General features: G+C 36.7%; 1 long non-coding RNA gene across 1 annotated transcript in view; it reads left to right on the forward strand.

The window, feature by feature from the left end:
- Window positions 1–233: 233 nt before the first annotated feature.
- Window positions 234–27,835, forward strand: part of LOC146763875 (uncharacterized) — a 31,250-nt gene continuing 3,648 nt past the window's right edge. Inside the window, exon 1 of the long non-coding RNA XR_014951040.1 lies at window positions 234–27,532. This is a non-coding gene — a long non-coding RNA (uncharacterized LOC146763875). The remainder of the gene's footprint in view (window positions 27,533–27,835) is intronic.

Consider the following 27,835-nt stretch of genomic DNA (forward strand, 5'->3'; position numbering starts at 1 on the left):
TATTGTGGCTATATTCAGGGCTACAGCACTATAAGCTTCTCTTCTTCCCTTCTCTGAATAAACTTCTGTTTGATGTGAGTTAGAGTTGATATCCTAGTTGAACAATGATTGTGAAGATGGGTGTTTTAGGGAGAAGTTACTGTTCTGTATAATCCTCCATTATCAGCTCAAGCACATGACCTAGTGCAATTAATCAAGAGCTTCTAGGGAAATCTAATGGTGTGTTTGGGCTGGAGGTCAGCCCAAACATTGATCCCTCCTCACCTTATAGCCTATGGACTTTTTGCTTAATGAGGGCATGGCAGTTAAGCAGGTTTATTTCCCATCTCCTCTTTTATCTATATAGAAGTCTAATAGAAAACAAGTGAATACCGTGTGATAGAAAAATATAACTTTTTCTGTTTTTCTGGATGGAGCACTACCAATGTTATGGGAACCATCATTTCCTTTATCTCATAAAAAGCAAGCAGGATTTCAAATGTGTGGTCTTTCATGTCATGAATCAAAGGAGTATACATGTAGAATCTCCTTTGTGAGAGTGGTGTAAGACTGCTATACACAGAAAAATAGAGCTGTAAATTGACACTTAAATAACAGATAGTGAATGTATGAGAGCTGATTTTTTTTTTTTTTCAGATAGAGGGATATCTGTGGTGGTCAGCAAATACATTGACATTTACACAGTACCATATATGTTAAAGAAACTTGATGTTAACTTTTTTTCCCAATTCTTTTACCAGAACATTCTCTATCATTAGACAACTGTAGTGCTTGTTTGAAGTGACTGTACTCATCAGAGTAATAAAAAAACCTCTCCTTTGGGGAACATGCAGCTTCAAGCACCCAAGTGTAGGGGCATGCTGGTAACATCCTGTACACAGCTCATTTCCAGAGTTGAGAACATGTCTTTCTATTGCTTTGATTATTAAAACATCAGTATTCTTCCTTTGCTTAAAAGAATACAAACCTCTGATTTACCTCCAGGAAGCTGAATCTCAAAGACAGATGAAATGTTGAGTAAAACTAAGACAAAAGAAAGTTTAAGAAAAAGCTTAGTTAAGCAGTAATCCTAAATAATTTACTATGGATTTGTTTCAGATTTTTGGAGTTCTGCTTTTGCAGTAATTTAATTCATACCTTTACTCCAATTTTCCAGATTCTTGGAAACCACACAAGTTGTTAAGGTTTTAACTGTACCATATGGCAGAAAGCTGTCTTTCTCAAAGTACTGTATTTTTAATTACAGGGCAGTGCCTAATTTCTGTTGCACAGATTTCCTAATTTTAAATTTTGAAATATCTGTCCTATGTAAATATCACATAGGAAGTTAGAATTCCAATCTGTAAGGCACTATTGTAGACATATAAGCAGGAATCATTGTCCTAAATTTTAAATAAACAAGACTAAATTTAGTCAAAAATAAAGAAAAATAAAAAAGGTCGGACAAAGAGCTGTTCCTACTTTGCAGATGGGAAATGGAATCAATGCAAGATTAAGCAGTTTCTTGTGACCAGGGTCATGCACACAACCTGTGGCAGCACTGGTATTGAATTGCTGCCTCCTGACTGCCAAGCTTAACAGCAGAAACTTTTTTCTTTTCATCATAACTTCTTTCAACTGTTTCATGTTTTGCTCTGGTAAGTGGATGTCATAGGGTGGCAGAATGCCTGGTTTATCAAACATTTTTCATTAAGAGCGTATGTCAGACCTAGAGTACTGCCACTACCTTCTCCTTCAGTGAAACCTCATCTACATACCTCCCACACAGCTTTCTAGAAGACATAGCTGAGCACAGAGCACACCCTCATTCCTTCTCCCAATCATTCTGTTAGACACATATGTTTTCCTTTCTGTGGCAGCAGCACTAATGTTCAGATATTGTCCATTGCTAGGCAGATGTTAAGACTACAAGGAAGAGTTCCTCTGCAGCACTGGGTCTTTTGCTTTGTCTTAAAAAAGCATGGAGAACAGGTCACTTGCATGCCAGTTCTCAAATAGAACATAAAATAATCTGAATTATTTTGGTATGAAGAAGGAAGTAGTAAACCATGCTGGAGAGCAAAAAAGCTAGGCTGCTTGATGCATTTCATGTAGTTGCTTTCTTATTAAAGGAAATAAACTCCTTGTCTTACAATAGCACACGTGTGATGGGAGTCCTACATCCCAGACTACCAAACTCTGAACTGCTTAATGTATTGTCAAAGAATCATGCCAGCAAGTTAATAGAAATACTTTTTGCTGTAAGCACAATTGCTCAACATTGTCCCCACTGAGCTGCAGTGTGGAAAGATTTTGAAGGGAGCATTGTCAAAGGGTTAGAGAGCAGAGCCCTGTCACTGATGGAAATATTATACATCAGATCTGTAAGGAAGTTACAGTGATCAGAAAGAGGAATGCAATGCTAAACAATGTTATCATCAGCACACTGAAGGAATGCTTTTACTTCCTATAATGTTACAGAGGGGACTGACCTCAGCCTGTACACAGTACAGCACAGCACAGATTTGCATTAGCTAAACATTTTTGACCTTTCATCTGCAGTAAAATGATGTCCCTCAGTGCAGCTGAGAAAGATGGAAATTCTCTTCCAGTCTCCCCAGCTCTGGCAGAGTGGATGATATTGTGCTCTGCAGACTGTTTATACTGTTACAGTATTTAGTTTATGAGAAGTGTCCAAATAAATCCAACAAGCAAGAGGGAAGAAGATAACTTCTTTTTTTTCATGCACACCCCTTTCTAGCACTGTACACCTAGATGTCCTGTACATTACATTATCAAAGACCAACTCAAGTGAGGATGAAATAGACATCCCTACTGGACTTTCTAGATTTCAGATTCCCAGGGAACACTGGTATCAGTCTGGACAGTTTGATGTAATCCTACTAATGTAGCTGAAGCTATCTGGGCTCAAGGATTTATTAGTTGTGAGTGTTCATTTTTGTTTTTACTGGGTTAGTGCCAGTAAATAAGTCACCAAAACCACTAGCTGAGTGTCATATGATAGGAAAAGGCTGCGATCACAAGTAAGCCTTCTGTCTTTTAACAAAAAAAAGTGCTGAGGTAAGCAGAGTCAAACCCAGCTGCATCAACATGATGGTGGGAAGACAAATGAGAGCTTTCACTGCTGGATACAGGGGATAGAGAGCCCACAGTCTGAAAAACCTCTTCATATCCCAGAAACAGCTGTCATAACTGAAACTGCGAGGGACTGCTTTTTAAACTATGAGCTTTGATAAGGAGTATTCTTTCACCAATCCTTTCTCTAGACAATAAACACACTTCTGGCAGAGCAGCCCATCTGAAAGGTGCCTAGAGATTTAAATACCTTCAAAGGTTTCCAACCCCCTCTTTTTGTAACTTCTCCCAAATGCTTATGCTGAGTTCCCAGCTGGCATTTCTGAAATATCTATCACTACAGTATCTGGCTGCTGAGCCATGTGAGCTCAACAATACTGTGTAAAGTAAAACTTAGATTTTTTTATTTTTTTTTGCATGGGACGTTGAACTTTACAAAGTTAGATCTAACATTTACCTTGTTATTGGTAACAGTGAATCATTAAAAGAGACACAATAGAAGGGACATGGGGTCATTTTAGAATAAATATTCAGGCAATGACAGCTTTGAAATATTCTGTTGGCCTCTCCCTGTGTGTATTCTGGGAAGAGGAGGTCACGTGAAGTCAAGGGTGATGAAATGCATGTGTTCCTGATCTGACCTGTTACAAAGGGGGGAAGGTATGAAATGCCATGCAAGGGTCTAAGCTCTGCATGTGCAGGTCTGTGTGTGCACGTGCATGAAACATTTGTGTAGGGCAAAGAACAGAGAATCATGAGCTGGGGGAGGGAGGTGTTTGGTGCTGGTGGTGGAATGAATTCCAGACAGGGACTGCTTTCTCTCCACAGGGTCTGCCAGCTCCTTGTGGCTGTTGCCTGGGCAATGGCTAGGGAATTATGAGGAATGCTTGGAAACTATATCCTTCTGTTGGGCCCATGGATGGAGAAAAAAGGGGTGGATGGCTTTTCTCTGTCTATTTCTTTTTTATATTCAGCAGATTAGACAGACAGGTTGCTGTGGTGATGACATGGAGGAGGTCTCCTGCACACCTGCACCACAAACAAAGAGTTCTGCCAACACAGATTTAAGGAATCCCAAGGGCCTCTTTTCCTTTTTTTCTGTTGCCTTTTTTTCCCTTCTTTTCTTTTTTTCCTATGGCAGGTGTAAAAGAGAAGGGAAGGGAGGAAGGAAGAGAAGGATGTGGCAGAAAAGGGAGGAGGGAGAGATGAGAAAAGACAATCAATATTCCATCAGCTTAGCTGAGCAGCAGTGCTTGCTTATTGTGAAATAAGGTGTGCATAAACAAGATGCACAATCTGAGGAAGGTGTCTTTAGGAGAGAAAAAAAAAGTTTAATTTTGGTTTTACATACTGAATGTCCCAATTTTCATTATGTCTGTGGTGGAATCTAAATAAAGTAACTATGGACATGGCTGAACTCAGGCACAAGACAGAGATATGACTGGGGTGTGTAAAGCTGGAAACTGAAATTAGTCCTTTCTCTCTGGAAAGGGTAGATGTATTTGTGTTAGTTCTTGCACATAAGATTCAATTTCTTGGAAATTCCTGCCTTTTGAAAAAGCTCAAGAATAGTGTGAAAATTGACATTATATGCCTGTTCCATTGCTAAAAGAATGTATCCAAAGGAGATAGATGTGGGAAGGAAGAGTAAAGTGAAAAATAAAAGAAAACCTTTATAACCAAGAGGTCCTCAAGATAAATGTGTTGCTCTGGGATGCCATGGCATTTCTCCAGCTTCTCTTATTGAAGTAGTCAGCTCAATGCAGAGATACTGTCCTTTCCTCATGTTTCCTGGACATCCCCCATTTTCTTCAAGGCTTTCTCTTTTCTCTTCTCTTCCCCTTGCCCTTTTTCTCCCCACTATCCTTTTAGTATTCCTTTCAGCAATTATTCACATCATCTTTTCTCTACATCTAAAATGGCTTCTTGCATGCATACAGCAATATCCAATGTACATACAAACAGATTAAATAAAATTAAAAATGTGTGTATATTAACAGGTAGAGAATACATGTATGACTCATTGTGTCTGTATATGCCAGAGTTTGGCTGTGATTTCTTCATTTTGCATGTGTGTCTTGTCATTGAAAGGATGAAGGCATCCACCAACTAAGATGTTTGATAAATTAAAAGAAAAAAAATGTTGAAGTCTTCAAACTAATAAAATTAGCAAGCACCTGCAACCCACACTATAAGTGGTGAAAGAGGAGGGAGAAGTGAACATTGGGTCAGCCACTCTCTCATTCTTGGATACAGCAGATACCAGGAGTATTTGCCAGTCTGCCAAGGAAAAGAACACATTGCTGTTCTCCTTACTACCCTGCATCCATTTTTTCCCCCCATGCTTGGAGTTTCATGTAAGTAGAGAAGTATGCAAGAGAACTTTCTGCAGCTACAGTGATAATGACTTTACAATTAGAGTGTGGATTACTCAAATATTATTAAATTCAGTTGTTCTCATGACCAATTACATCTTTGTAAATAGTTTCCCAGTCTATGTGTAAGATGAGGCTAAAAAAGCCAAGTTTCTGCTGTTTGTATAGCAGTAATTTTCATGGATGTTTACCCACATTTATAGGAAGTAATGGCTTGTTCAGGTTTCCCTTTCCTTGCCTTTGTTTCATTTTAAGGTTAACTCTAGATTTTCTTCTGGATTAACTGCTTTGCTGTGTCAATGGCAATGTTTATAGAAAAAGCACTTTATGGATAATTTAAAGCCACCATAAATGTAAAATACAACTATTGCTCATCAGGTTATTCCAGTTCTGAGCTTAGAGTTCATGTCAGTAACATTTGGAAGGACAGCTCTGAAAGAGAGTGCATTCCAGATAAACTCAGTCAGTAATGCCTCAGTTCTTCAGTCAAAAACCTGGGAAGCCTCACATAGGCACATTTCTTTATTACAGGACAAAAGTGGGTACTTTAATGCCCTCTATTGTGTTCTGTTGCAGTGACATCCTACACTGAATTCTATTCTACACAGACAATTCTAACTAAGACATGAGTGAATAGAGTATATGATCCTGGGTGTGATGGCAAACATGAACTGACTATTCAAAAGACTGTATTTTTTCCTTTTCAGAGATGGCTTAAGACAATGAGAATTCTTCATTTGTTGTCAGTGGATTTTTAATCAGTCTTTACACATTCAGGAAATAAAGTCAACTATTTTACTTTTCTCTCTGTAAAACCAAAACTTCATGAGTAAGGAGTGTATGCAAGAGACAAACCTACCTTCACACCATGATTACATGCAATGAAGGGGAAAAAAATCCAACTGAGATAACAAAGCAAGGGAAATAAAAGAGAATTTATGGAGAAATTACCCTTGCTTCCTACAGCTAGCTTCCATCTACTGTATTTACTTTTCTCATCTACAAGTTTTGGAGACCCACCTTGACTTGCCAAATTTACCCTAAGCAAAACATTCAAGGAACAGAGACACTCCTCTTGCTGAGAGACAGCTGGTACTATCTCTAGCTGACAGGTCTCCTGAGCATGCAGAATTATGTAGCATGATTCAGCCAGTGCTGGGAATATGAACTCAAAGATATTGGGGTTTTATTTTTCAATAGCCATTGATCAGGTAAAAGAAAAGGAAAAAGACCCCAAGATTTGTAGAATTGGAACCATTATCTGGTATAAACAAAGTAGATATTTCTAAGATCACATCAAAAGATCTGAAAATGCCAGCTTCTAAGCTGCATTCCAGTCTGATGAATATTAAGCCTCTGCTCATAGTAAGGTAGTCACTCCAAAGTTACAGGAGTTTTATAGTGGAAATTAGTTTTTGCTTATTTACCAGCACTAATTAGTTGTTTATTTACTTGTTTGCTTTCCTTTCAAAATACTGTATTTATTATTACAATAAGCACAGAAAAACAACCCACTTTCAGAGAGAAAAAGAGATTTTTATTGAAGAAGCATTTGGTCAGTGAGTACTAGATAGTTTTCATTACCTGAAAAAATGATAGATTGCTTGCTGAACTGAAGCTGATGTTTTTCAACTGTCCTTGAAAATTAAATTTAAAGAGTAAGATGAAGAGCTGTCCATGCCAAACACAGAAATGCAACATTTTAGAAATCTACATGAAAAAATAAAAAGAGATTATTCTGGTATGCCAGGATTAAAAAAAAAAAACAACCAAGAAAACAACAACAACAACAACAACAACAACAAAACCAGTTGAAACTTCTTTTTAAATACTGCATGAACATATATGGTGTTATCATTATGAAAAATGCCTTGAGAAATAAACCATGAAAGTCTTTATAGAGACCATTTAAAAAAATGCTAAATATAGGCTTCATATTTTCATTTTTTTTTTTCATTTATCCAGCATGAGCAGGTATGTAAGCAGGGTGTCTTGGAAGGAACTACTGAAAGCTGTTTGACCTGCTTTTCATATCCCTAGATTTCCTCCCAGGAAGAATAAGAGGCTGAAAATGGCCAGGTCTCTTAGGTGGCCATACCTCTCTTGCTAGAGAGGAGTACAGTTGGTGGATGTGCTGCACCACACTGGAGGCAGTTTGAACAAGAATGGTCTGGTCTGCCCTTCAGGATTGCAACACAAGTGTAAAAGTAGATCTGAGTGGAAGCAGGGAAAAAAGACATACAGTAAAAAACAGACCAGGGCTGCTTCTGGGGCCCCAGCCAGCTGGAACTGCTGTGAATTCCCTGCTGATATTGTAGGAAAGGAATGTGGGTTCTCATTATGCTCCCCCCATGCATGGCCATCATATCTAGTGTTCAGGGTTCTTCAGAGTCTCAGGGACGAAATCCAATGCTCTACAGCTGGCTGATACCCTTCCCCCTCCTCAACCGCACGTGGAAAAGGGGAGATCTGTTTGTGTGGCTTGTCTTAGATCAGCTTGTTCTGGAGCTGTAAATTGCTTCAAGGCTCTTCAAGATGAAGGACTATGTAAATGTGGGGCAGTTATCAATGTAGATGAAACGCACATGCAAATTAAATACTATAAATATGTTTAGAATTAAATCAATGTGTTTTTGCTTAAAAATTTGGCATGTGATTAATCAACAGGCTCTGAATGAGTGCAAATACTAGTGGTGTATATTGCAAGACTATCTGACCAATTTAGTACCCATTTAAGGTACCCACCTAAGTCCCTTGAAAGGAAACCCACTATTATATGAGTATTCTCCTGAGCCTTCTTAAAAGCCCTTTTTAAAAAATAAACATTGCAGAAACCATCCTGTTTTACTTTTAAGTCTGTTCTGAAGTGTAACCACCTCTGGGCTGAAATATGCCAGCTGTTTAGCAGTGCCCAGTTAACCCTGCCTTCCATTTAAGGAAAAGTCAGTAACATAACATATTAATTCAAAGCACAGTGGTTTTTACTTGAAACATTGCAATTTATATTGTAATTTGATTAAAAATTAGAAAATACTTATTTTTTTGATTTTCACTGAAATGTACATAATACTTAAAGGTCAAACAACTTAACTGAGTATCTAAAAACCAATGAAAATTCTATCTTGATTAGAATTATTTTTCCTTGTTTGAGGAACTTTGTTTTCCAAGAGTGTTTTACAAAATATGCTATCATTACATATCTGGCTTTAAGTTTTAATAATGTCTCATCTTGATACTGCTTTTTTAAGAGGTCATTTAAGCATTCATTGCCCTTCCATATATTTTAGTTTTAGTTGCATGAAGGCATGTGATTTTGAGCAGTGAAAAGTTAAGATTAATTTTATATACTATGGTTCTTTCAGATATAAAGTGTTGTTACTTAATAATTCTAGTTGTTATTACAGATTAGCTCTCTTCCAAAGTATTTTAGGAACTCAGTGTTACTTTGGAAGGTACACTTGTGCAAGCTCCTCTTTTTCTTCCACCAAATGTAATCATTAAGGATTACAGATTCAATATGTCTTCCAAAGTTGTCATTGCATCCAAACACATCAGAATAAATTTGATTTTAAATTTTTATATGTTAACTGAAATGAATAAATGGGAAGCCCTTGATAACTCTCTCACCCTATGAAGTAATACCTTCAGTAACAAAAGAGAGACAACTGGGTTTTTTGAGTCTTTTAAAAGTATTTTGCCAATAATTTGTACATATACATCAATTATTAATATTCATTTGTCTGATTTTTATTTTCCTGTTAAATAATTCTACATCCCATACATAGAGTATGAGACCCAAATCTGAAGAACAGATAATAATATTTCATTGCCATGGCATCTTTTCTGTGGATTTTTCCTGTGTTGTCTCTAAAATTTAGAAATAATTTGGTATTTCTTTGGAGAATTTTACATTCTTTAGCTTATCATAGGTAATGGAACCTTAACTGACTGCTTCTTCTTTTTTTACTTTTCAAGTCTAGGGGATTTTATCAGGAAAATTGTGGTTAGTTCCATTAAGATTAGCTGACAAAATTAACAAAATTTATGCATTCTATCTATCTACCCAAGATGATTTTACCTTTACCTGTATTCTTCTCTTTTCCTATAAAAGCATCTAGATTACTAGATAGATGATATCATCTTTTCAGGCCTACACCTAAAACAGCTATTTTAGACTGAGATTTAACTATGACTGAATGTATAGCCAGCAATTAAAGGGGGGAAATTTCAGAACGTGTTGCTTTATTTCTAATTGAAAAAGAAAATAAGAACATTTGATATTCTAATTTTGTTAAGAGTTAAGACCTGTACTGCTATTGAAAGGTATATCACTATTAAAATTGTCATTGAAGATCTTGATTTATTCACCTCACCAGAGGTATTGCAGATAGGTGTGAATTCAGCTGTGGGCCTCATGGCCCAGTGGGCCATTCTTGCACCATGACAAAAGTAGTCAGAAATGTAAACCCTACTATAGAAGTGGGCTGAAGAGATTAAAATAGTGTAAATTTGGGGAATGTAGTCCACATGAGAACTGCAGAAATTCTTTTCTGGTCATCTGTTTATGGAGGCTCAGAGGCTTTTCATTCCTAATCAATATTTGAAGCTGTTCTGAGATGGAATAGATACAATATATCATAATAATTCAGTCAAGTCTTCAGGTTTCCAGTGATGCCTCTGAGTTTCCAAAACTATCTGTTGTTCAGGAAACTTTGTTTGGGGTTTATCTAGGACAAAAAACATGACCAAGCTCTTCTGGTACAAAGTCAAACTAGAGCCAAACACATTCTTTTTTATAAAATCTATTCTGTTTTCCAGAGGCAGCAAGAAAACTATCTGCTTCATCTACCTTACAAAATAAACTTTCCAAAACCAATAGTATGTCACACTTACTACTGCACTATTTTGGAGCAGTTAGATCTTTGAAACACATATAAGTGTAAACAGTGCTAGAACCCTTCTTCTCCATCTTGTTTAGCTAAAAAAATTCATATGATTGTCAACATTTGTTTTCTTCATCCTTTGTCTCTGTCGTCTTGTAATCTTGGGGTAAATGGACCATGGATTTGCGTTCAAATTCAAAGCTTCAAGCAGAAATGTACTTACAGATCTCATTCTACCTCTCTGTTCTTGTGGTCCAAACACTTGGCCAAAAATCAGGTTAGAATGTTGTTCAGTGGTATGAAACCAGATATCTTTCTTGTTCACAGAAAACATAGATTCTTTTTTTTTTCCCTCTGAATATGAAGAAATCAAGCAGAAGGTAGCTTTCTCATCACACCTTCAAATCTCTTTCACCTCATAATAAAAGTTGTTTAAACTTGATCTTTTTTTTTCAATTTTTATTTCCATTCTGTGTTGGTCAGGCTTCATATAAAAGATGCTTTTCCCAAGCAGTTTATTTGCTTTTTTTCTTCTACCTAAGGCAATTGATCCTTCAGAAGATGAATTTACATCAAATCACTCTGTGCTACTGCTCTGGGCAGCAGAGAGCACTTACATCAATTCAAGGACCATGTTTGTTTCCACTGTGAATATACTTAACCAAAGCTCAATGGCTTATTTGCCTGCAACCTGGCTGTTATGTTCATGGACCTTCATCCTGATAGTATAACCCAAACCCTTCAAGCTTAATTACTGACTTTTTACATAAAATGGGGAGAAAATATCTGAAAATATTGCAGTGGGAACATGAATATTAGCAACCAGAGTTAAAACACAAATAGACACGTCAAGATTTTTTCAATACAACTGGTTTGTAGGCTGCTAGGTTTCTCAGTGTTTGAAATTCTCATTTTCTCAAACACAAATGTGAATATATATGTGTTAGGATGCATTTTCTTTATTCTTCCTTTGACTAGTAATGTGTCTTTTCTTTGACCACATTGTATATTTTAAAGCTTTTTCATAGCTTATTAAAGAAATGTTTATCTGGCTGAGTGATACAGCTGCTAATCATACTGTCCCTATCTACCTGAGGTTTTTATTTTCTCCCCAACCTTCCTCTCAGCACTGAGGTATTTTATTCCTCATGGGTTTATTGTAGCTTTTCTGCAACACCCCTTTTATTGACTCCAAAAATTGGGCTACACTGCTCTTGCTAACTCCTTTGCAGAAGAAATTGGCCCAGTCTTGGTGAAAGTCAATATAAATCTTTTGACAAATGGGAATAGGTTCAGGCCTTATTGAAATAGAATATGAGATCCAGAGGTCCATAAGGCTTCTGGTTTCTGTCCCATGCCAAAATGTCACTGCAGTGAAATTTTATTTTTTTAGCCTATCTATGCTAACAACACCGAGACAACTCTTTCCCACCCAGAGCCATCTATAGAAAGCTCTTGGGATACAGGGAAAAGCTTCAGTAGTTCAAACAATGAAAATCACATTCCTTATCTCCCCAGTTGGCCTAGAAAGAACCTTCAGACAACACAGATTAAAGATAAACTTGAAATTTCCAAAGAAAATATACTGTGGAATTTTTGCACATCTGTGGCTCTTTCTCACTTTCTGCTGAAGTGATGCAGTAAATTGAAAAATGTCCTATTGGGGAGAATCTTTTATTTTACCACATGTAGAATCCTGGAGTCAGTCTAATGGATATCATGTTGCTAATATCTCTGAATTTGTACTGGGGTGCAGGAGATCAGAGTGAATGGTGATCTCTAAGGCAGCATGGAAACAGTGAGCTTGTGTTGAATACTTAAGCTGCTTGCCACTTTCTTTGTCTCCATTTTTTTTCTGTATTTCTTTTTTCAGTGCAGCATTATGGACTTGGAAGGGCAGAAGAGGAAAGACACAAAGTCAACAAAATAAGTCAGGGTCTAGCAGCTTAGCTATCCTACCATCTGTTTAAAAGGACAAAACATTAAAATAAAACAAAACTTGTGGTCCAACAGCTATGTCTGCAAAGAAGAAACAGTGCTATACTTTAAATTCTAGGCAATACCCTTTGGATCAAAATATTACGACAACAGATAGCAGTGACCACATTTAATGGATACTCACACAGCTAGGCCATGACTCAGACTGCTTAATGCTGTTTGGAACTGAAACCTGAGAGCAGAGAAGCCAGAGGAAAAGAAACCTTGTGTTAAGCTGGCATGCACCAGTGAATAAATGGCTGGCATTTGCAAAGCTGCATTGCAGGGAAGCTTTTAACAGTTTGCTACTGCCAGCTGATGTCTCCTTAAGTGTCACTGCCAAGAAGCCAAAACTGGAAGCAGGTGCAGGGGCAGAGGGACTGAATGTGGAAAGGGAGAGAAAGAGAGAAAGAACAGTACTTCTGTTGTTAAAATTCTCTTGCTTTCATTAAAACCTAAACAAAGCTTTACTTTAAACTTGAATAATAAATTTTAGTGTGATAGACTCCTGCCTATCCAGTTTGACAATCCTCTTACTTTTATACACTGAGGTAAAAGAACTTCGTTGAACTTCCCCCCCGCCCCCTGTAAAGCCTTGGATTGAGTGAGAGAAGGCTGTATACTGATTATGGAAGCTTTCTTTTAGAGATTGAGAGCATCTGCTTCGTAATGCCTCTTGTTCTTTCCCCCAAGCAAAGTGCTTTTTACAGACTTCCACCCCCATTAGTCCAGGGCCTGGGAACAGAGCAGTTTCCCCAGATCAAGTCTCTGTCTTTGCTGTGCCATGTCACTGGTTCAGGACCTTAGTACACTGCTGTCTGATAAGATGCATAGCAGGAAACATTAGGTGCTAAGCATTTACATTTGTAAATACACTAATGCAATGGGCTACTGATCATTTTGTGAAATATCTTCTGTTCTTTTTCTTAAGATCAGTTATAGAAAGAATTGAGACTGGCTGCATATTAGTGAGTTCTGCAAGAAACTTTCAGAGAGGTCTTAGCTGCCTTTAGGATATCTCAAAGAGGAAATATATTTGCTAATTTTAAGGAGCACAAGGGCAAAAGAAAAAAGATAGAACATCTTTTTATGAAGACAAACCCCAAACCTTGAAATGCACATGGCTGAAGGTGGGAAGCTTTTCTGAAATTCTTTGCTAAAAACCTTGATTTCTAATAATTTCATAGTTACTGTTTCCACAGATTAGAGAAAAGGTGTATCACTTTTTTTTTCTGTATTTATTCTGTATTTCTACTATTTCTGGTAGTCAGAGCTGTGAATTTGGGCATCTTTATTGTTTTTTACCCTTTAAGGAATTCCTACTATTGTCAGGTAAAATATTTTCCTTTATGGTTTGATTTTCCTGTTGAGTAAAAGCAGGAGCTAAAGCCATACTAAGCAGAGTTAAAAAACCAAATAAATCAAAATAAAATAAATCAACATACATGTGCTTCTATGTGCTTGTGTTTTAAAATCCTTCCTTCCCAGTTTCTAAATACTATGATTTTGAATAAAAATCTGTATTTTTTATTTTGGCTTTTTTTTCTGTCTCAAGGAAAATTGTTTAAACTAACTTGATTATTTTCTGGCTATTTAGAAGCAGCACAGTTTTGAAAATTACTTGCTTTTCCAATTATGCAGACTGTGTATTCTTAAGGAAAATAATTCTACTTTTTCAGTTTATTTTGCATATTACAACACTTGTATTTTTAGTAACAGTGAATTTTTTTCTCTTTAACTTTTACTTAATATCCAACTGTTTCTTACTCTCCTTTTTCAACATGTCCAGGAAATTAAGAGCTGAGATACAGGCATGTCAGTATATCTATCTGTCACTCATCTTTATAATGGCATCTCGTTTGGAGAGTGCTAAGAAACTGCTTCAAAGTAGTAATATTCCTCTAACTCAACAGGAAACATACAGTCTGCCTCAGGATAAAAAGTGTACAGAACGGTGTGTGGTGCAAAAGAGAATTTACAAATCAACAATGAACTCAGGTTGAACATTCATTGCTCAGTAAAAGTGAGCAGTCCTTCAACTAATTAAACTGATGTAGACATTATAGGATTTTGAAAATGCCTACCCTAAGATTTCAAGCTGTTTTCTCCAACTCTCACAATCTGGGGAGAAATAGTGTTATTCTGACAAGAATTGATATTCTTAAAATAATTATTCCAATAGAAAGACACCAAAATATTTTGATAAGAATAGAGGTAAATCTGTGATCTTTTCAAAAGAGGGAATAAACATAAGTAAATCTATTGTGTTCTCTGTGAAACAGCATGGCATATGAGACTGGCCACCTATGGTAAAATGTTCAGTCTTTCTTAACACAGGACTGGCTTGGACAAGGCAACTGCTCGTCAAATCAAAGGGAAAGAAGCAAATGTATAGGCAGTGGAGACTAGGACAGGCAACCTGGGAAGAGCATAGAGATTAAGTTTGGTTGTGTAGGTATGGGATGACAAAGGCCAAGGTGAAGCTGGTACTGAACCCAGCATGTGATGCAAAGAATAATGGTGTTTACAGACATGTTAAATAAAAAAAGGAAGGTCAAAGTAGGTAACCCTTCTGATAATGCTGGTAAAATGGAAACTACAGATGAGGAAGTACTCAACAACCTTTTTACCTCTGTCTTCAGTGACAATCTCTCTTTCCACACCTCTCGAGTATATGGATGGCAAGTTGGGGCTCAGGAAGCAAAAACTTTTAATGCATTTTTTGGAACAATCCTGAGCACCGAACAGACATTGGCCTGTTGGAGTGAATCCAGAGGAGGTCCACCAACATAATTAGAGGGATGAAACAGCTCTGCTGTGAGGAACAGCTAAGAGAATTGGGATTGCTCAGCCTTGATAAGAGAAGGTGACCTAATTGTGGCCTTCCAGTACCTAATAGGAGTCTACAAGGTCGATGGTGAGGAAGTTTCTGCAAGAGCGTGGAGTGACAGGACAAGGGGGAATGGCTTTAAACTGAAAGAGAGTAGGTTTAGTTTAACTATTAGGGAAAAAAAATTTACATGACTGCCTTGTCCCTGAAGGTATTCAAGGCCAGATTAAATGGACTACCTGGCCTACTGGAAGGTGTTTCTGCCCATGGCAGGGGTGTTGGAACTAGGTATGCATTTAAGGTCTCTTCTAACCCAAACCTTTCTATGATCATATGACCTTCTCAGGCCCTGTAGATCTAGTTTTTGATCTGCATGTGTAGTTTTGACAGGTCAACAGTTCTCATTAGGAACCAAGCTGAAGTCTGTTCCAAATGCAAGTCCCATATTTTTTCATGTGGAACATAAGCCAGAGTGTAACATGAGGAGAGAATTCTTTGAGCAAGCTTCCCAGAAGTGTCCTGAATTAAGTTGCCTGGAGTATATGAGATTTGGAGCAAGCACCAAAACCAGAGGTCTGTTCCAAAATATGGTAGGATGTAAATGCTAAAGGTGTAGTCTCTGTGTAGATGATGGATATGAGGCCTAGAGGAACCAGACAGGGTCATCTCAATCTGGTCTCCATTTTTATCCTTGAACTAATATCCTTCTATTTTTTTTTTTTATTTTTTTTTTCTTTTTTAAGAACATTTAAACTGATTTGAAGATAAGACATTTTTCAAAGGATTACCACAGCAAAATGAAACACTGTACCTTTAAGCACTTGATCTGTGCTAAACATTGATAATAACTTCTCTGGTTAATAACTTCTCTGGTTTTATTTCTGCAGCACTCCGGAAAACATTTGAAACTCTAAGCACTTTGCAGTTATTGTTCATTATTAAAATTTAAAACAATGAGTGTTCTAAGATAAATACGTATATGTTTTTGTATAGATAGATAGGTAGACACTCAAAGACACACACTCTAACAAAAGTACAATAGCTCATTTGTAAAGTCAAGAAACTGCAAGTGGGGTACATTTTCTATAAACTGAACTAGCTTATAGTTATATATATAAAAATATACAGCCAGGGCCTATTAAATGAAACCATAGATGAAGTGAACTTATGTCATCAGTCTTTGAATTTTGTACTTTTTGAACTCTATCCAAAAATTATAATCCACTGTTTGAAATACTATATCAGTGGAGAAGGAGAAATGATCTCTGCATTACAAACTTATAGCCTCAAACATTCACATCCTGCTGTAAATATATCACATACTGTATCATGTTCCTTATGGAAAAATTACTTTTTTTTTTTTCCTTTAGTTTGCTGACCCTTTTGCTGTAGATTAATATTTGGCAAAGTAAGGGCTCTAATTATTCCTTTCTATTTTACTGTACAGGAAAATGATCTCTCTATTTTATATTTCCATATTCATGATTATCTGTATTGGTCAAATAATGAAATTCAATGCACCCTGTGGATTATATGACTGTATATATGCTTGCAGTTGCTTAGTCTCTTAACTACAGTATTATTGTTTTGTGTGCTGTTGTACTTGATGATCTTTGGATGTAGAATGCACTTCTTGGATACATTCTAAGTATTATACACCTAAAAGCATAATAATAACAAAAATATACCAGAAGGCCAGACTACCTTAAATATGATGATAACAAGAGTAAGTTACTCAGCACAAGAAGAAAATATGATAGAACAAGTATGTTTGCTGCTGGGTATGTTGTGTTGGTAGAGTGTAAGCCAAGAAACACTAAGCACCTTCAGGATGGGATCCTCGAGCATCTGGGCCCCAATTTCCAAAGTAAAACACAATATTAGGTCATTATTAGATTCTGGCACATTTTAAAATGTGAAATCAAAACCTTTAAGCTTTTCTTGCTTTGTATTATAGTAGATTGCAACAAGGCTCTTCCTCTGCAGCATAAAAATCCACTTCCATTAACAAAGCATTTGTTTCATTTTTCACTTCAAGCACTTTTTTCAACAAGGGTCTTTTTTTATTGGGATATTTTCTTTGTGGAAATAAGCCAGCTTACAAAGTATTTACTCACTACTGAGCATGGCATGAGAAAAAAGATTCATAATGGCTGTTCTCATTAGGAGACTTCTATGTTATAGTGTATTTCTTTGCACTTGTGACTGGTCAGAAATGTAATTCTGACTCTGTACATTTTGGTAGGATCATCTCTCTGATTCACTAGTTGCATATTCTCTTACTGGTATTTGCGTAATATTTTACAATATTAAAATTCAGTGTTTCTTTCTCAGTGCCGGTGACATGGGCATAAAAAGCTATTTTAGCAGGACCTACTCTTTCATTTTAGAAAAAAACCTTGATGGTCATTTGCAAACATTTAATAACAGAGTGAGAACAAAAACAGGCTGAAAAACACTCCTACTCACTCCAGATGCTTATTCTCTGTGTCAAAGATTTGTGTTTTTTGGCAAAAGTAATAATTTTCAAAACTGACAGCTCAATTTGTCTTGTAAATACTTACTTATGTTGGTTTTTTTCAATGAATTCGTACCTTCAGATGAAAATATCAAATTCAAACTGCTGCTCAAGGAGTGTGAAATTTCAAAGAGCTTTTAATGCTTGTACACCTTGTCCAGAGTATAAAATTTTAAGCCGTCCATACATTATATATTTTGTGCGAATAAAGATTGAGATTTGTGTGAATAAAGATAGATCAAGTCTATCTGCTTCATATTCATATAATTAATTCAAACTCAGAACAATTAAGAAGTTATCCAACTCATAAAACTGAGCAAAATTGGCAAGGTAGTTATTTATGTCTTATATGTCAGCTGAGTTTCCAAGAAACAAAAGGATAAAAACTGAACAGCAATAGTGATTGTCTTTCTAAATTTAACCAGTTATCTTAGAAATAGTAGTATAAACAATAAAATAAAATTTTAATGAAACATTCACTGATGTCAAAACATATCAATAGGCTTTCTAAAATAAGTTGCCAATTAAAATCACACAGTATTTTATTTGGCATAATAACAGTTCCTTATATGTCATTATTAGTCTAATTTTCTTTGCTAAAATTTTGCATAATTAGAATACACACTGCAGTCTAAGATGAAAACAAGACATTACTTTGTAGTTTAACTGCAGATGGATTTGAGTCAAAATTTTGGAAAAAGTTCCAAACTTCTTGAAAGCTTGGACATTTTTGGATCTGGTTTTGTGGTAGTTTTGTACTCCAGTGTATCCTGTGGAAGCATTCTTGTAAGGTTACACAGGAGTTGGACCAGAATATAATGTAAATGGACAGTACCATAAATTTTTGTATTAAAAGAGCATGACTTGTAGGATTCTGTGAAGAAAAAGAAACAGAATTTATATACTTTTCTTAAAGTGTAATCAAATTTCTAGCTGAAGGGTTCTTCTTATATCTGTTACTATGAAGACAACTATAAAATTGCCATTGTTAAAAAAATTAGAGGGTTTAGGCTTAATATAACAGCTGAGTATAAAATAAAAAAAAAGATAATTTGTATGGTCATTAAATAAATTTACTCTTTGTAATAAATACATCAGTCACAGAAACTTCAGCTTTGTTAAGATCCTCCAATAATTCTTACCTCTTAATGAGACTTTTTCTAGCCAGAGGGAAAAAAATAATAGTACCGTATTAAAAATCTGTCCAGAATAAAGGGGTTTTGTTTTTTCTGCAGCTAAGAAATTTTTTCAAATCAATTTTAATAATTTTTTATTCAACAGAAACCAGACAGCACACCAGCTCCTGAGGATGAATTCTTTCTGACCAAAATTTAAATAGCAGTGAGACTAGAAACCAATTAATAAATTTGCTCTCCCAGAATTTTATAGCAGAAAAAAATTTAGTCATTTTTGTGTATGTGTATGGAGTAGGAATATTAACCAGCTGCACATAACTAGATACCTAATAATTACATAACCTGCATCAGATTTTCACCTTCAGTTTCCATAGACATACATGACAGCTGTACATCTGTTATGTTATTGTCCTGCCTATTCTATGTGTCACAGACATTTGGCCATTTTTTTGTCTGAGTCTAGTGTTTATGCAGCAAAGAATGCAAGCTATTAAGTTCAGTTAAGTGAACTATCACAAGTTCACTTCTCAACACTTGCAGTTCTAGGTGTGCTACTAAGAGACCATCATATAGGATTGGCTCTAATGGTTTTGAAAAGAAAATTACTTCCAGAGAGGAAATGTTAATTAAAGAAATAGAGGATATGTTGAAGAAAACATATAACTTCATGGAAATGAATGAAAGAACCATCTTTTACCGTTTAGAGACTTACCTCATGGAAATGGTGAGATACAAAGAGGCTAACCATTAAGTTCTCATTTGATTGAATATTAATACTACCTGCAGAAAACACTGAAATGTGCTGAGTTGCAACTATTAGTTTAATTACACATGCAGGTTCATATCAATATTCAACTGAAATATTCCGGATTTTTATTATTTTGCAAACTATCTAAGAATTTTCTGTTTCTTCCTTTTGAATTTTGAACATTTCAGAGAGAATTATTTGGTAAATGACCCTGTCTAAGGTTCCTAAACTGTCTGTAGATATGGTGTGCCAAGGAAACCAAGTGCTAAATTCACACGTGCTGGTCAAAGGCTAGGCTCTGCTGTGGTCACCATACAACACTAAAACCAGACAAAAGCTGTCCATTAACCTTTTCATGGCAGGGGAGAAAAGATGTATAAGCCCTCTGACTTCAATAATTGCCCACAAAGTTACTGGGCAGAGGAAGCGCTTCTTTAAAGAAGTGGAAAATTCAGCACTCAGAGACTGCCAGTCTGCCACATATCCATAGACTGACCACAGCATGGGTACAACAATGTCAGAATACCATCATGTCTTTTGTGGAGCTCAGTTTTTATGGAGCATTTACAGTGAAATGGCACTTCACTCTCCAAGATCTTTCAGCTCTGTCTTTCTTAATGAGAAGACTGACATCTGAAGGTGTGATTTTGTGACAAGTAAATTATACTTTGGAAAGAAGACAAAACCCAAGAGCCTATTTAATGAGCAATAGTGAGAGGACAATCATCTAATTTTAGTTGCTATTTTCACTGAATGGGTTTTAAATCCAAAGCTTGGAGGGCAAAGAAACTCTTCTGAGTCATAAAGCAGAAAAACTGGGCTGGCACCATAAGGAGCTGGGGAAAATGACACGTGAGCACAAGAATCTCAACCAGCAGTCAGTGAAAATGGTTTGCTTCCTGCAGTCAAGGCAGTCTGAGGATAATAGTGTAGAGGGGATATACAGCAGTCTCTGCTCGTCCAGGTCACACAGCTTACTGTAAGCAGAATATCTCCACAGTTCCCACTCATAGCAATTAATTTGGCTGAGGTATGTTGTGGCCAAGTAAGCATTTAGACATTCATACTTATTTGGAGGCCAGAGAATTATGGGCACAGTAGATTATTAGACAGTGCTTCTGTCCCAAAAGCATTAAATAAATAGGAGTGTGGCAGGGTGCTGGTGCAGATGCTTTGCAACCAGTACTGCCTTTGCAATGATCTGGGCATGAAAGTTGTTCTAGTGGCATTTCTCAATAGAGCCAAAGCATTTTCTTCCTCCTCCTTTTCACCCATATCTCTACTCTTGGGGTGTGGGATGAGGTTGGGTCGTACCCACCTCCATGGGCTTTTTCTCTGTGGATGGTTAAGTAGAAGAAATTGTGGCTGGGCTTCCCCAAGGGCTCTGGTGCACTCTCTTGCATGATATCAGGTACCTCTCCAGAGTGACTGGTTCTCACAAGCTCCATGGGGCTCTACCCTGTCATCTGGAAATTGAGACTCTCAGTGATAGTGTGTAATGGGCTACAAGGGCTTTCTCCTTCCTAGCCAGTTCCCATAACCAGCTCAGTCACCAGTCAGTGCCCTTGGTGACTAACTAGCCACTCTACTGGAGCTCTGGCAAGGGAGTCTCAGCAATGGCTGTGAGATTGCTGTTTCCAAAGTGCTGTTCCAGAGCAGTGAAAAGGGAGCCTGGAGCCTGGGACAGAGGTCTTTGCCCTCTGCCTGAGAGGACACCTGGCTGGCCATACTGCAGAGAGAGAAGATTACAGCTGAGGATGGGCTAGTGTCTGCCAGCAGGTAAGGCATTACACAGCATTAAAGATTAAACATTGGTCCCTTCACTGGATCTTCATTAAAGCCTTTGCTGAACTGAGGAGCAGATGTTGCTCTGGGTGCAATGGGTTAAGGTCAGCCCATGGGGCTGTGACCTGATGCTGTGACCTGGACTCTTTTTGGACAAAGTCCCTGACAAATGAGCTCCATGGAACACAATGGTGGTTGAAGCCATACTGGCTGTGGGGCCAGGACCCATGGTGTCTGGCTGTGCGGGCAGCCCTTGGCAAAGCTGTGAGGTCTATCCCCAAACTACAGCTAAGGTCCCATACAGGTTACTCCCAGGACTTTCAGCAGGAGGTGGTGATGGCCCTGAGCAGCCTTCATAACTCTGGGTCCAGGGCAGTGGTCATACAGACTTGCATATTAGAAGACTCAGAGGGAAAGACACAGATACATTTACCTTTATTTGTGTAAATGAATTATTCCAATGAGTTTTCCATGTTTCCACACTTTCCTCAAGCAATAAGCATGTTTTTTTTTAATTGAATATTACTACAGCATGTGTAGTGGATGTGCAATCACTTTTTTCTTACATTAAAAAAATTTTCCAGAAGTCACTGAAATCATTGGTAGATTGTTCCAGGATTGTGTTGCCAAATTTCAGCCAATTGAAAAACATAGTGAAATGCAGAGAACAGAGCCACCATTTAGATTTACATAATGAATACCCAACTGTTAGTAAATAGAAATTCAGGTGAAATGAATAGTGAAATATTAGTAATAAAAGGTTTTCTGCCTCCTAGAAGTCACATAACCAGCAAACTCTTCCATCACTTTTGGGAGTAAACTCTTGTTTATTTCCACAGGTGGATTACTCTAGTCATCACACTAATATTTTAGGGACACAGTATACCAGAAAGGACATATGCTGACATATGCTTCTAGTGCTCTGAGTTCTTATTTGGGAAAGTGCTAACAATGTGGACACAACTCACTGAAAGCCCATGTTGACACCTAAATCTTTGTTAGCATCATTTTTAAGTCTTAATTACTTAGCAGTTTCTGGCCACTGCAGCAGGGAAATTCTGTAGCTTCTTTACTATATCTGCATCAGAGCACTGATAGTTCACTTGCAAAACCATACCCAAATATTGCCTATATCTGAATTATTTCTTATCTTTCAATTACATATTTAAAAGTGTTTTTAACACACTATTTGTAAATGTCTCTACGTTATTGTCTCAGGTGGAAGAAGGAAAAATGAAAATAATTTTTACTATGGCTCTGTTCCCTTCAACCTTGAAACTTCAGTATTCTGTCTGCATAATTAATGTTAAATGCAAGTCATTGACTTGAGTGTAAAAACCTTCAATTTATGTGTTCTGCAATTTCTTAGATTTCATACACTGGAATACTTAAAAACCTGCAAGAAACAGATTTTATATGGCAACTGTCAACATAAGGGGATGGTTCTCTGATTTATAACTAAAGGATAAAGTTTCAGGATTGCCAAACTGCTCTCTTGAAAAAAGCAATAACTACAGTAGGGAAAGAAATGGAAGAAGTTCTTAGTGTTTACAATCATTCCCCAATGGAACAATTTTTTGCTTATTAACCCTTTCCATAGGCTACTTTACCTATGAGAAGGAGAAACTATTTATTCCTAAGGACATATTGACTGTGAATTACTCACTGTCAAGATTCATCCTTACTGGAGAAAAATTATGTAAAAAACCCTAGGATATGTCTCTTGTTAAATACCTTGTGTTCTCTGTGATAGCTTCTGTAATTGTGTAACAGTCCTTATGCCTTTAGGGGACTGTGAAGTTACTGCTTTTGAAGTTAGCTAATAACTCATGAGAAAAATGAACTTCATCCAAAGGAAAATTATTGCTAAAAGGTAAATTACGTAGTGATGTTATATAGCTTGTAGACAGCTGCATCTGTGAGGGCTGGGATGGATGAAGACTTAACCTCCCACTCACCTTCCCACTAGTGGCAAGACAGACAAACAGAGTGCCAGACAAGAATCTCTTTTATTCACTAGGGAAACAGTGAACTAGGTGTCTGGATGAAAGATAGTCAATAGATGAGTACAGGCAAAAGCTTGGGTGGAAAAAAATGTCTTCGTAGTAGAGTGGCAGCAAAGGTATAGAGCTCTTTAATAGCAATAAATACAACATTGCTGGCAAAATGCAAGTAATTGGCAGACAAAACACAAAGGAATAATTGTTCCAAAACCACAACTGTAACAGAAAAAATAATCATAGATGTTCGACTGGAACAGGAATTTTTCATTACACCAGAGTGAAATTTGGTCTGGTGGAAAAGAATAAAGACAATTTCTCTGAATTTCAGGAAGGCCTGAGATTTTGCATGTAGCTAGTCTTCATGAAGCTACACTATAGCTCTTGTTACCCAGTTTACAACTGTTTCAGAAATAAAAATACCTGTATTTTTGAGTTGGCATCACCCTAACTTACTCATGAATACATTATCCCTCTCCCTCCCATCCTATGTGACTGCAGCTCTGTAGGGCAAGCAGAGCTGCACAGTCCTCAGTGGGATCTGTTCTGTCGCTTTCTGCCTGCTTTGTGTTTCCTGTGTTTCAATCACATTTTCTGACTGCATGTCTGTAAGAAATGTTCCCTGTCTCTAGCTGATCCATACTTCTTTTTCATGTTGTTTGACTCTATAAGACTTTGATGATGTGGTTAGAGCTGCAAATCCCCCAGACTTTAATAACAAACATAGTGGTTTTATTTTGAGACAAATTCTACTTAGAAGCATATGCCAGTTTTGTGTATGTTTGTTCAAAACATAAAAACATCTTGTGGCAATTTTTCCCCTGGCCCCACCTTGGTTTTCCATGTCCTCAACATAATGATGCTCTAATTGAAAGTGCAGGTTTATTTACGTATGAAAACTGAGTTCTACTTTGGGGAAATGAGTACTGGATGCAAGCTTAGCTTTGTAGAACATCACAAATATTTTTTTTTTCAAAATAATAAAATGCAGAGTGGGGGAGGTGAGGCATGGAAATGAAGCTATGCAAAGATGTGACCTGCAGGTGACAGAGAGACAGCAAGTTCTCTGAGGTATATCAGAGGATGGTAAAGTATGAGAGATAGAACTACCAGGAACTCATGGAGAAAGGCTCAAAATGACCCACTGTTTCTGTGTTTATTTTCAGTGTTTGTAGGTAACACGTAGATGGCTGTTCTCCAGGATACACACTGTATCTCTACTGCTAGGCAAGCAGGATGGCTAATGCACAGGTAGAGACAGAGACAGAGACAGAGATAGAGATAGAAAAAAAACCAATAATAAAATCGGTAGTTGTGAATTTTGATATTTTGTCTGTTTGGTTGCCAGGCATATCTAATATAACTATTTTTTCACATAAGCATCCTTCCATTATAAAAATAAGTTAGAAATGGTAATTAATCTAATGGGTAGGCCTATGTATCATTTTAAGAGCAGTGAGTAAATTCATTAGATATACCGAAACTGATATGCTGTTGTTTCACATTCTGTGATTGCAGTAAAAACAAAGAAACAAAGAAACAAAGAAAGAAAGAAAGAAAGAAAGAAACAAACAAACAACTACAACAGCAACAAAATTTAAAAAAAACCACAAAAATAACCAAAAAACCAAATCAAAAAAAATGAGCATTGAAGGTATAGTAATACATTTTTAATAAAGGTTGTAAAATCCAGGTGAGGGACATCCCCCAGGAACCAGATGAATCCTAATACTAAGGTAGCTCCTGACAGATAGCAGTTTCTATACCTGTTCTTGCACTACTACAGCTAGTGAACTCCCTCCAGAAGCTAACTTCTTTACAACTAGACAATTCTAGTACTCTGTCTTAGCTTCATGTCTAAAATCCTTATTTCTCCTTCTGGTCTCAAACTTAATGATGATTCTATATCTAACAAACTCATATCCTAAGCACACCTATTTATTGATACCTCTCTCTTAGCTGTAGCCTGGCATCCTTTGTCTGATACAGTTCCTGCTGTGGCTTACCAGAATACTCCAAGTTCTTGTTCCAGATCACTGTTCTGCTCAGTGAAACTGCCTGGGCCCAAATCCTCATATTTGGCTGAAGACCTCTTCTGATGTTAGTCCTTCAATTGTAAGTTATAAACTAAGGCTTTAACATTTAAAAAAAAAAACAACCAAAAAAAAAAAAACAAAAAAAAACAACACCAAAAAACTACAGATCTATTTTCATGTTCCCATCTGGTTTTATTCCTCTTCTGTAATACAATTTAGACAAGACCTACTGTGCAGTGCTTACAGAGTCTGGCAGATGTAATCTTCTCGTAGAGATCTAATTTTAGAACGTTATCAGCTACGGAAAGACTCTGTTAGAAGTCGGTTCCGGAATATGGAGCAGACTGGAATATCTACTTTGAATTCCACCATTTTGTGAATGAACTTACATAGACAATTATATTGCATTAATCATTTTACTGTTAAAGAAGGATATGACATACCTGTTTTGAAATTATAGTTCTTTATGCTTAATGTTTGTCTCATTTAATCAGTCAGACCAGCACTTGTAAGTATAAATATTCATCTTATGATTCCATGTAGCATGGCTGAGATGCTGTCTGTGCTTTTGTTTAGATCCAAATCTGATTTCTTTATAAAAGTACATTGAAATGCAGTTTATGGGTATTCAGGATTCCTGTTTTTGCCTTACATTTTTTGCGGTGATTAGGTTGGTGTTGGAATAGATGAGTGGAAATCAAATCCCCTCACACTAGCAGGGGTTTAAGGTAATGCATAGTATTTCTTGAGACAGGAATTTTAGGTGAACTTGTCTGAACACTTATTTTCCACATACTGATGGATTTTTATTCTTATCTATCTATTCAATAACATCAGTAAAGTAGTTTCTCATTTTGCTTTTTAAGGTCTTAGCAGATACAACTTGCAAGCTGTTACTGGGGAATAATTTCAGCAATTAAGTCTACCAGTGTTAATTCTTCTTTTACTAGTCTCCTAAGTTTTCTGCTCCATATTTGGCCAACAATTGTAAAGCTCAAAGATTTTTGTTGTTGAGTATGAGAAATATAGAAATAATGTGTTATAATTGCATATAAATAATGTGGCTTTTCATTGCAGTCCCTTAGCAGAGAAAAGGTGATCAGAGATGATTTAGTAACTGTTTACATGGGAATTCTTACAAGGATGACTTTAGAGTATTGCTCTTACCTGCAGTAGACTGCAACCTGTACCTCTTTGCAGTTCCAGGAGCGGCTACTGCTGTGGGATCAGATGCTAAAAAGACAAGACATAAGATATTTTCCAAAGTACAAGCTGTAGTCTCTCTCTCTGTGTATTTTGTGTGTTTGTGCACCCACACATGTATGGATTTGACATGTAGATATACATACAGATATGTACCTTCTATGCAACTCTTTGCTTGATTCTTTCTTGGCAGCTCATTTTTAGGTTGTCTCAGATGAGAAACATGAAGTCCCCATGGAAGAATGCAATATACCTTTCACTCTGGACACAAAGGACTTGCAGGATTATGGTTTGTACAAAGGCCTGTCCTTCTCAGCTGAAATATCTGCAAATATTTTACTACACTGCAAACCCTTAAAATGGTGCTGACTGTCATAATGCAAAGAGTGATTTAACCAGAGTTTGACAATCATTGTCTGCAATTTTTTTCGAAATGATGATAAGCTTACAAGATTGGGTGATATCTGCAATGCTAATGAAATTATCCCTTCCAGATAAAGCTGTTAGAACATGGTCCTCAGAAAGTATCAGCTCTTCCAATTTGTGGTTAAAGTTTATACCAAACAGAATGTGATTCTCATATTAATTTTTATAATGTCTTGGCAAAATGTTAGAATAAAGATCATAAATATTGGAAATTTGTCAGTTATTTCAACAAAAAATATTGGAGTATTTGGGTAGGCATTATTTTCCATTTTAATTGATATATATATTTTTAGACTTCTCAAGATATACATGATTACAATAACTCAGTCAGCAGTATCTTTGAGATAGTATCACAGAAAAGAATAAGCCTACTTCCTTGCCTATTTCCCAGCAACTAAGTTTATCTGCTGATTCCCTCAACATTTTCTTGTTTTACATCCCAGCAGAACTGGTTTGAAAACTGTCCACTACTTGTGATCCACATAGCTGAGCTGTTTATGAGGTGGACATGACTTGAATTCCCACATCTCCCTTCATCAGGTAAAGGTCTCCTTTTATCAGGTAAATAACCAGCCTATCTAATTTTTGTTTTTCATTTGGGGTATTGCCTTTTTATTTTAAAGAACAAACAACATCCTGTATTTGCAATTTCACTGAGACAGGCACATTGTGTAAAGATTTGTTGTTTAGTTTTTTGAATTGTGTCTGCCTATAAAAGATGTGTTTGTCAAAAATTAGAAAACTTATTGCCCCATCGGTTGCATCTGCATTTGCACAAATGAAAATTTCTATTTTCAAACTATAATGTAACCAGACTCAAGTGTTTGTCCTAGTAGCACTTTA

This window comes from Lonchura striata, chromosome Z, assembly GCF_050655825.1.
Source record: "Lonchura striata isolate lonStrDom1 chromosome Z, ASM5065582v1, whole genome shotgun sequence".
In the NCBI taxonomy this organism is placed as follows: domain Eukaryota; kingdom Metazoa; phylum Chordata; class Aves; order Passeriformes; family Estrildidae; genus Lonchura; species Lonchura striata.